The sequence below is a fragment of the Triturus cristatus genome, chromosome 7, assembly GCF_964204655.1.
Source record: "Triturus cristatus chromosome 7, aTriCri1.1, whole genome shotgun sequence".
Taxonomy (NCBI): Eukaryota; Metazoa; Chordata; class Amphibia; order Caudata; family Salamandridae; genus Triturus; species Triturus cristatus.
In genome coordinates, this window is record NC_140590.1 from 534336 (window position 1) to 546585 (window position 12250).

The 12250-nt window shown below is 46.9% G+C and overlaps 1 protein-coding gene across 1 annotated transcript in view; it reads right to left on the reverse strand.

Moving 5' to 3' along the window:
- Positions 1–12250, reverse strand: part of LOC146808655 (fish-egg lectin-like) — a 134073-nt gene that overhangs the window by 72694 nt on the left and 49129 nt on the right. The gene's annotated exons all lie outside the window — the stretch shown is intronic.

Here is a 12250-nt window from a genome sequence, read left to right on the forward strand (position 1 = left end):
TTTCTTACCAAAACAATGGGAGAAACCCACTCAGCCGAATCAATAGGTTCAATAATTTTTTCTGCTACTAAATCATTTAACATGCTCTTAAGCTCTTCCCTGACGTTGATCGGTACATTTCTTAGTTTTTGTTTTACAGGATCAACATCTCTTTTAAGTTTTATCCTGTGGGTATAATCTTTAAGCTTACCTAACGTGTCTGAAAATACATCACTGAAATTACCCTTTATGACATTTTCTTTCATTTGTGACGAAACATGTGAAATGTTGTTTAAATGCACTTCCTCATCCAATAATACAGGTTCACTAGAACGGGGATTAAGAATAATGCCTATTTTCCACTGGTCCCACCATCCCAAAACATTTATGCCTTTGACCGCAATGTATAACTTGACATCTATTTCCCTTGTTTTGAACCATAAATTTACCTCAAAATACCCCATCATATCAATTTTTGTACCATCATAACCATGTGCAATTATGTCGGACGGTAACAATTTTGAAGGTAGCAAAACATTACTAAGTTTTTGCTGGAAATAGTCATTTGAAATAATGGTCCATGGTGAACCAGAATGCGCCATCAGGTCTATTAATACGCCAGAGATTTCCACCACACACATGGGAGGTTTTTTATATTCGTTGGACACTGTATTGTTTATGCTAGAAATTTCTTCATAGATAGAAACTACAAAACCTTTGTTATGTTCTTTGCAACTACAAGCTTCACATTTATGAACAGTATTATCCAACTCAGCCATTGAAGATACTCTGCCTTGAGTAGAAAAATTGTTTCTCCTTACATCCTTGCATGCAGAGGCAAAATGACCAATTCTACCACATTTCTTACATTCTTTGTTAATTGCTGGACAGCCCCCATAATTGGCTAAGTGTAGCTTGCTACCACACCTGTAACAGGATCCAAATCTATCATTCCTTTCGAATTTCTTTTGAAAAGGATGTGTACCACCACGAAAAGAATTAAGACCTGAAGGGTTCTGCTCGCCTTTATGATCACTTTGTTGTGTCCCAGTACGTTTAACCACACATATATCATCTGATACTTCAGATTTATTAATGGTGGTACTTTTTACAGTTAACATCCACTTCTCAGATTGTTCTAGTGCTTTTTCAGTTGAAATCGCTTCTGCTAACTTAGGATCACCAATTTCCCATAACCGCTCTTGGGTTTTCTTATTCTTTACATGTACGATGATTTGGTCTCTAATCATCTCATCGCAAATTGCCCCAAAGTTGCAGTGAATACTTATAGCTCTCAAGGCTGTTAAAAAATCGTCAAATGATTCGTTTTCACGTTGAATCCTGGTGTAAAATTTGTATCTGTTTAATGCGATATTAGTAACAGGTTTAAATCTGAGTTCCATACGTTGTAAAGCTTCTTTGTATACATTAAAACCTTCTCCTTCTCCTTCCAACGGTGGTACTTGAGGTAGAGCTCTAAAAACCATTTGACCCTCCGAGCCCAAACAATGTAAAAAAATACTTTTTTTTCTTTCTGCTCCCATGCGTTCCCCATCTATTGCCTTCATGTAATTTAAAAACTCTTCTTTCCATCTTGTCCAAGGCATTGGAGGATCACCTTTGTTTTGTAAAAACTTGTCAGGCGGGTCAAATTGCATTTTGTTGTTTTGAATCAGTAAAGCACACAGACTTGCAATCCAAAATAAAATTTATATATATATATTTATACACCCTATTAGTTCACATTCATGTGTATATAATTGCACACCCCTTTTTTTATTGTTGTTGAAACCAGAACAAAGAAACAGCACCCCAAAAAAAATAGAGAGAAAAAAAATGTTTTATAATAATGGCTAGCAGTAAAAACTGGTGGCAACAAAACTTTCCTCTATATTAGATGAACTATCAATTTTGTTGAAAGTGCTGTTCTGAACTTAGTGTTTTTTTTCCTTTTAATTCCAGTGACTTCCTTCGTTACCAAACGTTGTCATGTCAACAAGTCAAGCCTTTCAAACCTCAGGAGACTCACGCGTAGTTAAAAGCTTCTATTTCCAAGCATAGAGATCGTAATCTGCCAGAATGTCTCCAGAGACAATCGTGCTAATTGAGATTGAAATGCATGCGCGCGCTCTGCGAACCATTAAGCTGTCAACCTTCCGATCAGAACACTCGGTATTGTTCAGCGGCATGAATTATCTCCCTTGAGGATTCCAGGAAAGCCCCAGTGCAAGGTATTTACTTTTAAAATCCACGCTCGTTTCCTCGCGCTTCACACTTGGTCAAAGAAATATGTCAAAATGTTCAAAATAGATTAACTCACGTTGCCAAGCATGTGGGAAAGTCCAGTTTTCAGCAAAAGTAACAATCTTGAGGTGTTGTTTTTAACAGCAGGGTCCGTTTCAGCAGGTCAATAAAAGCGGAATTTAAAGAACACACAACACCTGTGCTGCAACAGTCTGGTTGGTCAGGTGTTCCTCTCCTTCATAACTCGTCGCCATTGTTACAAAGATGAAGTCCAGGTCCAATAAATTTAAAATAGATTTATTTTAAGCAGCACAGCAACCCAAGGTGACTGATCAGCATAATCCAGACAGAGATAACTGCCCAGAGCATCACAGTCCCTTAAGGTTCCAAATAGAACAAGAACTGTTTCTCATAAGATGCTACTATGCCATAACATAACCATGTTGAACAACAACCATTGAAAATGCAAATGTAACAGGGACTTAATCTCCCAACTTAAAAATCGGCCACAGGGCGTGTTTACACAGTGGGGAAGGGAGGGGACGGGGCCTGAGGTGACGTGTGCAAACACGCCCTATGGCGCGTTTTAAGTTGGGGAAATAATTCCCCTTCAATCCTGAGGGCCCCTGGGGGCTAACTAGCCCACCAGGTGCTTCCAGTAAGCGCCACTGAGCTGCGTTGCAGAGAGGTGGTCCAGGCCGTGCCACTTTTTACACCTCTCTGCAACGCAGCTCTGTGGCGCTTACTGGAGGTACCTAGTGGGCTAGTTGGACCCTAGGGACCCTCAGGATTCAAATGAACTTAATCTCCCAACTAAAAACGGCCACAGGGCGTGTTTACACAGTGGTGAAGGGAGGGGACGGGGCCTGAGTTAACGTGTGCAAACAAGCCCTGTGGCGCGTTTTCGGGTTGGGGAAATAATTCCCCTTCAATCCTGAGGGACCCTGGGGGCCAACTAGCCCACCAGGGGCTTCCAGTAAGCGCCACTGCGCTGTGTTGCAGAGAGGTGGTCTAGGCCATGCCCCTTTTTACATCTCTCTGCAACGCAGCTCTGTGGCGCTTACTGGAGGTACCTCGTGGTCTAGTTGGACCCTAGGGACCCTCAGGATTCAAGGGGACTCAATCTCCCAACTTAAAATGGCCACAGGGCGTGTTTACACAGTGCAGAAGTGAGGGGCCGGGGCCTGAGGTGACGTGCAAACACGCCCTGTGGCGCGTTTTAAGAGGTAGTTTTAATCCCCTGCCCTATTATATACTAGGGGCTTACAGAGGAGGTCATGCTGATCACAGGGGGACCCCAATGCATAGTGTTCCCTAGTGTATATAGGTGTTTTCACTGTATTCTGAGTGACTTTTAACATAGCACTGGCTCTAGGACTGGTTAGTCAGACTCAGTTAACACTGACTGGTTAGTCAGACTCAGTTAACACTAGTATCCGTCTGAAAAACTTGAGGGTACAGGATGATTTTGCAACAAGGCTTCTTTCTGCTCTTCTGTTTGTTCTTTCTGCACGTTATCCTTCTTCCTTCACTTTTCTTCGTCTTTGAGGACTTCTGTTGCTTCTTTCTGCATTTCTTTTTTTTCTTTCTGTGCGTTTTTTCTTCTTTCTTCACATGTCCTATCCCTAGCAGGCATAGCCAGAAATTAGCATTTAAAAAACCTTTGAAATTCACTGAAAAAACCATAGGTTTCAGGCACGTTATAGTTAGGAATTAGCTTTTCACTCGTACAAAACCATTGAAATTCCCCCGTTATAGTTAGTTCAGCTAACTATAACTCGCGCGCCTGCAATGCACTGCTGATGACGTCACATATTACATCACTCATGACATGGTCAGTGACATCACTCATGACATCACTGATGACATCTCAAATGACATCACTGATGACATCATCCTTGTGATGGAGTGGCAGACCTCCTCTCCCCCTAATATAACCTTTGATACACACATTCAAAAATAGAAACTAACATTTTCAAAACAATGGACATACTAATATCAGTTACACCAACCTATTCAGTAGTTCTAAGATCCACATACACATCCACTCATTCACCAACAGTCCTATACAGTCACTCATACATGTACTCACTCATCATATGTACTCATACACCTATACATCCTGTTACACAACGCCACTCATCCATAGAGTTACTCACAGACAGTCACTCATGCTAATAAAGAATCAAACATCCATTTACTTGCATATAGTTATACACACACCACCACACTTACTTCTACAGAAACTTACACATACTTAGTCTTTTAAACAACCACTTATAGAAACACATACTTATTTATACAGGAACTCTTTCGATCTCACACTCTCACATATACACACCAATCGTCACATATACTAGTTTAAAACATATGTAGTTACTCATAAAGACACTATTGAGACAGTCATTCACTCACTAACACACCCATGCACACACTCATCCACCCATACAGTCCTGCACACATGCTGTCTTCAACACATACAAACAGTGAGTCACTAATTCATGCACCTATGCACTACGTAATACCCCCCCACCGAACCATACAGACACTCAGATACTCATACTGTGGAAATTTAGTTCGTAACTGAACATTATCTGCGCCATCTTGTCTCTCCCCAAGCGCCACACGCAGAAAACGCGCGACGGCCATTTTAGGCACCATGACCTCATTGCTGATCGCCAGCGCGTCCCTCTGGCGCTGCGAACATCCCCCCGCGCGCTGACCACCCCTGCTCTCTCATACATGGGCCATAAGCTCTCTCCTTCTACGCGACCCTGCCATGGAACCACATCCCGCGCCTGACCGACACCTTCTTTCATCCCATACATGGTCATACATCCCTTTGATAACCCCCTTCCTCTGCGCCCGATTGTCTGAACCGATCCCAGGCCATCACCTAGCCCTGCAGATGCAGTTTATTGCCCCTACTGTAAGGGAAACACCCCACATCAAAGGGATTACAGTATATCAAGGCCCCCCACCCCCTGAGACCCGACCAGTCGCACACACCCCCGGGAATTGGCGGAATGTCCAGCTGTGTTATAGCCATCTCCTACTGTGGGTGGGGAGGGGACTTCCACTGTAGATATGTGTGGAAACGAGCTTGAAGTGGGGATTCTGAGGATGTTCTTTCATGTATCAAAGTAATCTCAAGAATGTGCCGTGTATGATAAACCTGCAATAAAGTCATAAACCTGTGTATAAGAGGCCAGGCCTCAGAGATGTGGTTAGAGCACCTCGAGACGATACCTTGCTGTCCGATCTGATGTGTTCTGCTCTGACGGAATAAAACTTTGTTTCCTGCCTTCCAGTCTCCGGCGCCTGCCTCTTTTGTTGGTTAATCATCGAATCGTATAAGAGGCGATTACCGCCGAACAATACTTGAAAGGTTATCGACTGAAACTGCCGCTACCATTTAACAATTGGCGTCCCAAACATGGGGCCCATCAGCGACACGTGGATCCAATGAGAGAGGTCCCAACGACAGAGTGAACGACTGCAACGATCGGGAAGAGCTCCTGCCCGATAGACCCTCGTCTGGCAGCCGATCATCCGAACTTCACTGGTTCCGAGCAGACCTCTCTCGAGTGATCTACGGTCCTGACTGGGAACCATCAGGAGTGCCGCGGCAAATACGGAGAGTAGAGGACGATCGGGCGCTGGAGGCGGAAGACGAGAAACTGTCCATGCGGTCCGGGTAAGGTCGTGTAACACGACAAATTGCGAAACGATTGATTGATTGATTGAAAATACTAGTATTGCTTATTTGATTGTTCTTTTTGAGATATTCGCTGCCTACAAACAGAAAGAGTAGAAATACTCTCTCTCCCTTTGCAGATAGTGAAGGGTAGGTAACGCGGACTTTTGTCCCCCTTTGTAACCCGTCGTGCCTATTATTCTCCCCACTGATTGATTGTCCAAACATTGATTGTTTTTGACGAATAGTGCTTTTTGAGATATTCTCTGTTTGCAAATAACGTAGAATAGAAATATTCTGTCTAGTCTTTGCAGATAGTGAAGGGTAGGTAACGCGGACTTTTGTCCCCCATTGTAACCCGTCGTGCCTATCTCTTTCTCACCATTGATTCATTGATTGTCCGAACACTGGTTGTTCGATATTGGTTCTTTGGAGGTATTCTCTGCTTACAAATAACGTGGAATAGAGATATTCTGTCTCGTCTTTGCAAGCAGTGAAAAGATAGGTAGTGCAGACTTTTGTCCCCGTTGTAACCCGTCATGCCTATCTTCTCCCCACTGATTGATAGTTGGTTCTGCCCGGACCGCTTATTAGAGATGAACCATCCGGCTCCACTGGAAGGCACCCCTAATAAGGACATGTTTACTAAATATGGACTAGTCGCTGTAGCCTATAGCAAACTATGGCATAAATATACAAAGAAGGACTCCGAAAGTCAGTGGCCACTGATGGGATCCTTTGATGACCATAAAATAGAAACGCTAGAAATAGCTCTACGTAGCAATAAAACGACGCCCACTATGCTCGATAGTATCGGCATGTGGCGCAAAGAAGCAACGCAACGGTACAAAAAGAGAGAAGAAGTAAAGGCAGAAAAGGAACTACGAAAGGCAGCTCATCTTTTCGCTAGAAAGTTAGAGGACGAAATAAAGGAGAGAAAGGAAGCTAAACAAAAACAAGAATCTGAAACGTCAGGCCAGTGCCCTGTTAGGACCCCCTCTACGCTCTACCCTGAGTTGCCTTCCAAGCAACGGGCGAACGATGAATTGCTATTAGGTCCTCCGATCATCTACATGCCCCCTCCATACGCTCCCTCCCAATGGATAGTGCAGCACCCACAACCCCCGAACGCAAGCGAAAGCAGTACCAGGGCTTCGGTCCTCACGACCTCCGCGCCGGCCGAGCCTCTTGTACTGAACACAACGTTAGCAATAACATTAGATGACCCCGAGACGAGAAAGAAAGATTCCGCCAGAATGAATCGGCTAACAAAGGGTGAACGAGACAGAATCGATAAGGTAGTGAGAACACTAGTAGAACGGAAGGAAAGTGAGGAATATGTGACAGATATGTATAACTCATATGCCGACAACCACAGACGACACCTTGTCGTACGACTTTGTTATCACACTCTGAATGTCTATGAGGATAGGTACCAGGATAGAGGTCCCGAAGGCTTAGCAACCTTGTATAGAAAGGTTGATATTGGGGAAGAGGGAGAGGGCGATGTGACGGACCTCTTCACACGTACACTCGAAGTCTTCCGACATCTTAAAGAACACAGACAGACGACCAAGACAGAAACCCCCATAGCGACTGAACCCCTGGCAGGAAAAGCTGATACCATGATGCCCATCAAGGAAGCCGCTCCTCACTGGGTCCCCCCACGAGGTCAGGGAACACATGATGACATCAACCACCAAGATGCGAAGGGAAGGGTTGTATATAACTGGGTCTATCAGCCATGGGACCGACAAGACATCCTGACCTTTAGAAAAACCCTACCCGACTTAAGAAAGAACCCGACTGCCTTTTACACAGAACTAGGTACGGCCTTAGGTTCAACTATAATGACCTTGGCGGATATCGATTTGTTCTTCGGGTTATGTCTGCCGGCTGATGTGTGGAAGCAAATCCGGAAAGTCGACCACGCTGAGCCGTTCGGATATACCTGGGTACAACTCGATACCATAGACAAGCAGCGAGAACCTGGACCGAAACCTCTAAAGGCCATATTGGAACTCCCAGACAAGATTGTTCAGAAATTAAAGACCCTAAACCCAGAAAGGAAAGTAGACTGGTCGATAGTGACGGCTTGCCGCCAGAAACCCCAGGAGGATGTATCCGAATACTTCTCTCGAGTCGAGACAGTGTTTTCCGATTATAGTGGCCAGGACATGACCACTGCAACCGGACATCACCTCTTTGTCCAGAATTATATGAAGGGTCTGTCACAGGAAGTCTCCCAGAAGTTACAGACCAGCGAGAGTAGTTGGGCAGCCTCCAAACCCGCGGCTATCCTCCAGATGGCCCAGTACTATGAACACCAAAAGAATGAGAACGATAGGGCGTCCGAGAGAAAGAAAAAGGAGCTGAAGGAAAGGGTAATGATCGCACAGTTGCAAGGGGTGACCATAGGAAGGGAACCTCCCAAGGCAAACTACCAACCGACTGCCCCTAGGAAACTACCCCCTAGAGACCATGCACCCACACCCTACGTTGGACGCAGGGACTTAGACGAGAATCAGTGTGCGTTCTGTAAAGGGTTTGGACACTGGAAATCCCAGTGCCCGGTCCTTCTGGATATGAATAAGGATAGGGACACGAGAGACATAGCAAACAACCCCAGAAATAGAGGACAGGGGCGAGGGTACACGAACGACACCACCAGTGACAGGCCATACAGTCCAAACACCTTCGACCGCCCCCGACAGAACCAGTGCCAGCAGTCCGACTACGAAAACACCCATGACTTTGCATAGGACCGCCAGGGGCAAGGGAGGGGTCCAGTCGAACTCCGTGTTGACCAGCAAGGTCCTTACGTCACTGCTAAGGTCCTGGGCACAAAGTCTCCATTTTTGGTAGACACTGGGGCGACACGTAGTGCGCTATCTAAACGGCTGATCCCAAGGGCACCCTTATCTGGCTCACATGTAACCTCAATAGGCTTTGATGGAACGCCCTCCACTAATCCCTTGTCCGCACCAATCTCCTTTGACTTGGAAAATACAACCACTTACACGACATTTCTGCTCTCCTCCAACACCCCCGACGCCATAATGGGTCTTGATTTACTAAAACATTTCCTGGCTACCATCAGATGCTCCCCAGACGGAGTACGAGTCATACTGCACGATAACCCAGATCTGTTCAGGCCTTGTCTCGCATGACGTATGTTCTCCATCACCGATGCTGACCTGTCCCTACTTGACACGTTACCCACACATCTATGGGCTAAAACCGACTCAGACGTAGGACGCATGGTGATCGACCCTGTACACATAACTGTCCGACCGGACGCAGTGCTCCCAAAGCTTCCACAGTATCGGATATCACCCGAAGGCGAGAAGGCGTTGGTGGAAATCATCCAGTCCCTAGTCGATGCAGGAGTGGTAGAAGAAGTAGTTAGTAATGTTTGCAACAGCCCTATCCTACCCATTGTTAAGAAGCAAGGCGAGGGAGATGAGAAAGCATACCGCTTCATTGTCGACTTACGAGAAGTTAACAAAGTAGTCATACCTCAGTACCCCGTAGTCTCAGATATCACCACCATCCTCACCCTGATTCCGTCCACTGCCACTACCTTTACCGTTATTGATCTCAAGAGCGCATTCTTTTCCATCTCCATCCACCCAGACAGCCGCTACCTTTTCGGCTTCACCTTAAAAGCCCGTTCGTACAGATTTTGTAGGGCACCACAGGGCTACACTGAGAGTCCCAGCATATATAGCCAGGCCCTCAAGAGACAACTGGATGCAGTTCAACTACCGGACGGAGTGGTGTTAATACAGTATGTCGATGATATTCTTTTGGCGGCCGACACCACTCCGCTCGCAGTCACAGCCACCATCCACCTCCTCCACTTCCTCGCGGAGAACGGTCACAAGGTCTCCAGGAAGAAGTTGCAATTCTGCCAACCCCAAGTGACATACCTAGGCCACCTCCTATCCAAAGATGGGAGGAAGCTTACACCTGACCGAATTCAGACCATCCTAGAAACCCCTGTTCCCAAAACTCAGAAGCAAGTGCGGTCTCTGGTAGGCCTCACCTCCTTCTGTCGACAGTGGTTGCCAAACTTCAGTCTTATTGTAAAACCTCTGCTTTCCCTGTTGGCTAAAGATGTCCCCTTCCCCCTCCCCTGGACACCCGAATGCCAATCCTCCTTCAAAGAATTACGAGATGCCCTTTGCTTAGCACCAGTCCTAGGAACCCCAGACTACACTAAACCTTTCTCCCTCTTCACCCACGAAAGGGAGGGATGCGCGTTGTCTGTTCTAACCCAGTCCATAGGTCCCAAGCAATGCCCTTGTGCCTACTTCTCTGCCACTCTTGACCCTGTAGCCAGACCTTTGCCCGCCTGCCTTCGAGCGGTAGCAGCCGCTGCTGTCTCTATCCGACAAAGTGAGGGGATCGTGCTTTCAAACCCCCTCACCGTGCTAGTACCCCATGCAGTTGACACCCTCCTGAACCAGACTAAGACTCAACACCTGACTAGCGCACGACTGACTGGTTATGAACTGACTCTGCTTGCACCCCACATCACGTTGAAACGATGCACCACTCTGAACCCAGCCACTCTGCTACCTCTCCCTAACAATGACCCCAATGCGTCCCCTATACATGACTGTGTGACCCTCACCGACGAACAGACCAAGAGTAGAGTTGACCTCCGAGATACTGCCTTCCCAGATCCTGACGGAGAGCTGTGGGTAGATGGCTCATGCATCAAGCTCCCCGACGGCACCACCTCAGCCGCCTATGCAGTCACCACGGCCCGAACAGTTGTTGAGACAGCCCGCATCACACAGCGATCCGCACAGGCGGCTGAACTGATTGCTCTCACACGAGCATGCATCCTAGCAACGGGGACAACCGCAAACATTTACACCGACAGCCAGTACGCCTTCGGGGTGGTTCACCACTTTGGACTCCTATGGAAGGAGAGGGGATTCCTGACCTCCCATGGCACACCCATCCTACATGGAGATCTGGTCTCCGCTCTGACCGAAGCAGTCCTCCTCCTCACACGGCTAGCTGTGATCAAATGCCAGGCACACAAAAAGGTGACGGACATTATAGGACAGGGAAATGCGCTGGCTGACATCACTGTCCGAACCACAGCCGAGAATAGGTCAACAACACGCATGTACGTGACCAGGTCACAAACTGAAAAATGGAAGGATGCTAGGGAAACCATTAGAGACATACAATTGGCCAGCTCACCACACAAATTGACTGAATGGGCACGGGTGGGATTGAAAGATGATGAAGGCTGCTGGCGAACTAGAGACACGAACAAATGGTTGCTACCTGACTCATACCTGATTCCTATGCTGACCATGACACACTCCCCCGCACACATAGGGTCTGCCCCCATGATTGAACTCATCTCCAAAGTCTGGCACAACGACAAAATCAGACTCAGCTAAACGCCTAGTCCAACAATGTCTGATATGCCTCCAACACAACCCTGGTAAAGGAACTGCTGTGCCCCGGGGAGGATTTGGGGTTCCTAGTCACCCCTTTGAGGTCCTACAGATGGACTACATTCAGTTAGAAAGGTGCCAAACCCTGAAGTACGTGCTTGTCGTTGTGTGCGCCTTCAGCAAATGGGTGGAAGCCTACCCAACCCGCGACAACACTGCTATGACTACCGCAAAAGTACTACTGAAAGAATTCTTCCCCCGTTACGGCCTTTGTCGAATTTTGTGGAGTGACAACGGCCCCCACTTCGCAGCCGAAGTTATCCAACTCATCTTCAAAGGGTTGGGTGTAAAACAGAAATTTCATGCGGTCTTCCACCCCCAATCTGCAGGCTTGGTTGAGCGACATAATGCAACATTGAAACTCAAACTAGCCAAAATAGTTGCCACCACAGCACTGAAATGGCCAGACGCCCTCCCACTAGCATTGCTATCAATGCGTTCCACTCCTACCAAACACCACTTAACCCCCTACGAGGTCATCTTCGGGCGACCCATGAACCTTTGGGCTGCATTAAAACCAGCATCCATTCACGACGTCCCGGACGTCCTCATGTCTGACTATCTGTACAATCTAACTAAAACGTTGTCTGTTATCCATCAGCAGGTGCTGCAAGCCATTCCCGATGCTTCCAGGGGCCCCGGATACGACATCCAACCCGGCGACTTTGTCCTAGTGCGCAACTTCCAGCGCACCAAGAGTCTGGAGCCCCGGTGGACGGGCCCCCTGCAAGTCCTGATCACCACCCGAACAGCTCTTCGAGTGGAGGGGAAACGTAATTGGCTGCATGCACACCACTGCAAGAAGGTATCATCGACCCTGACGACCACCGACAACATCACCGCC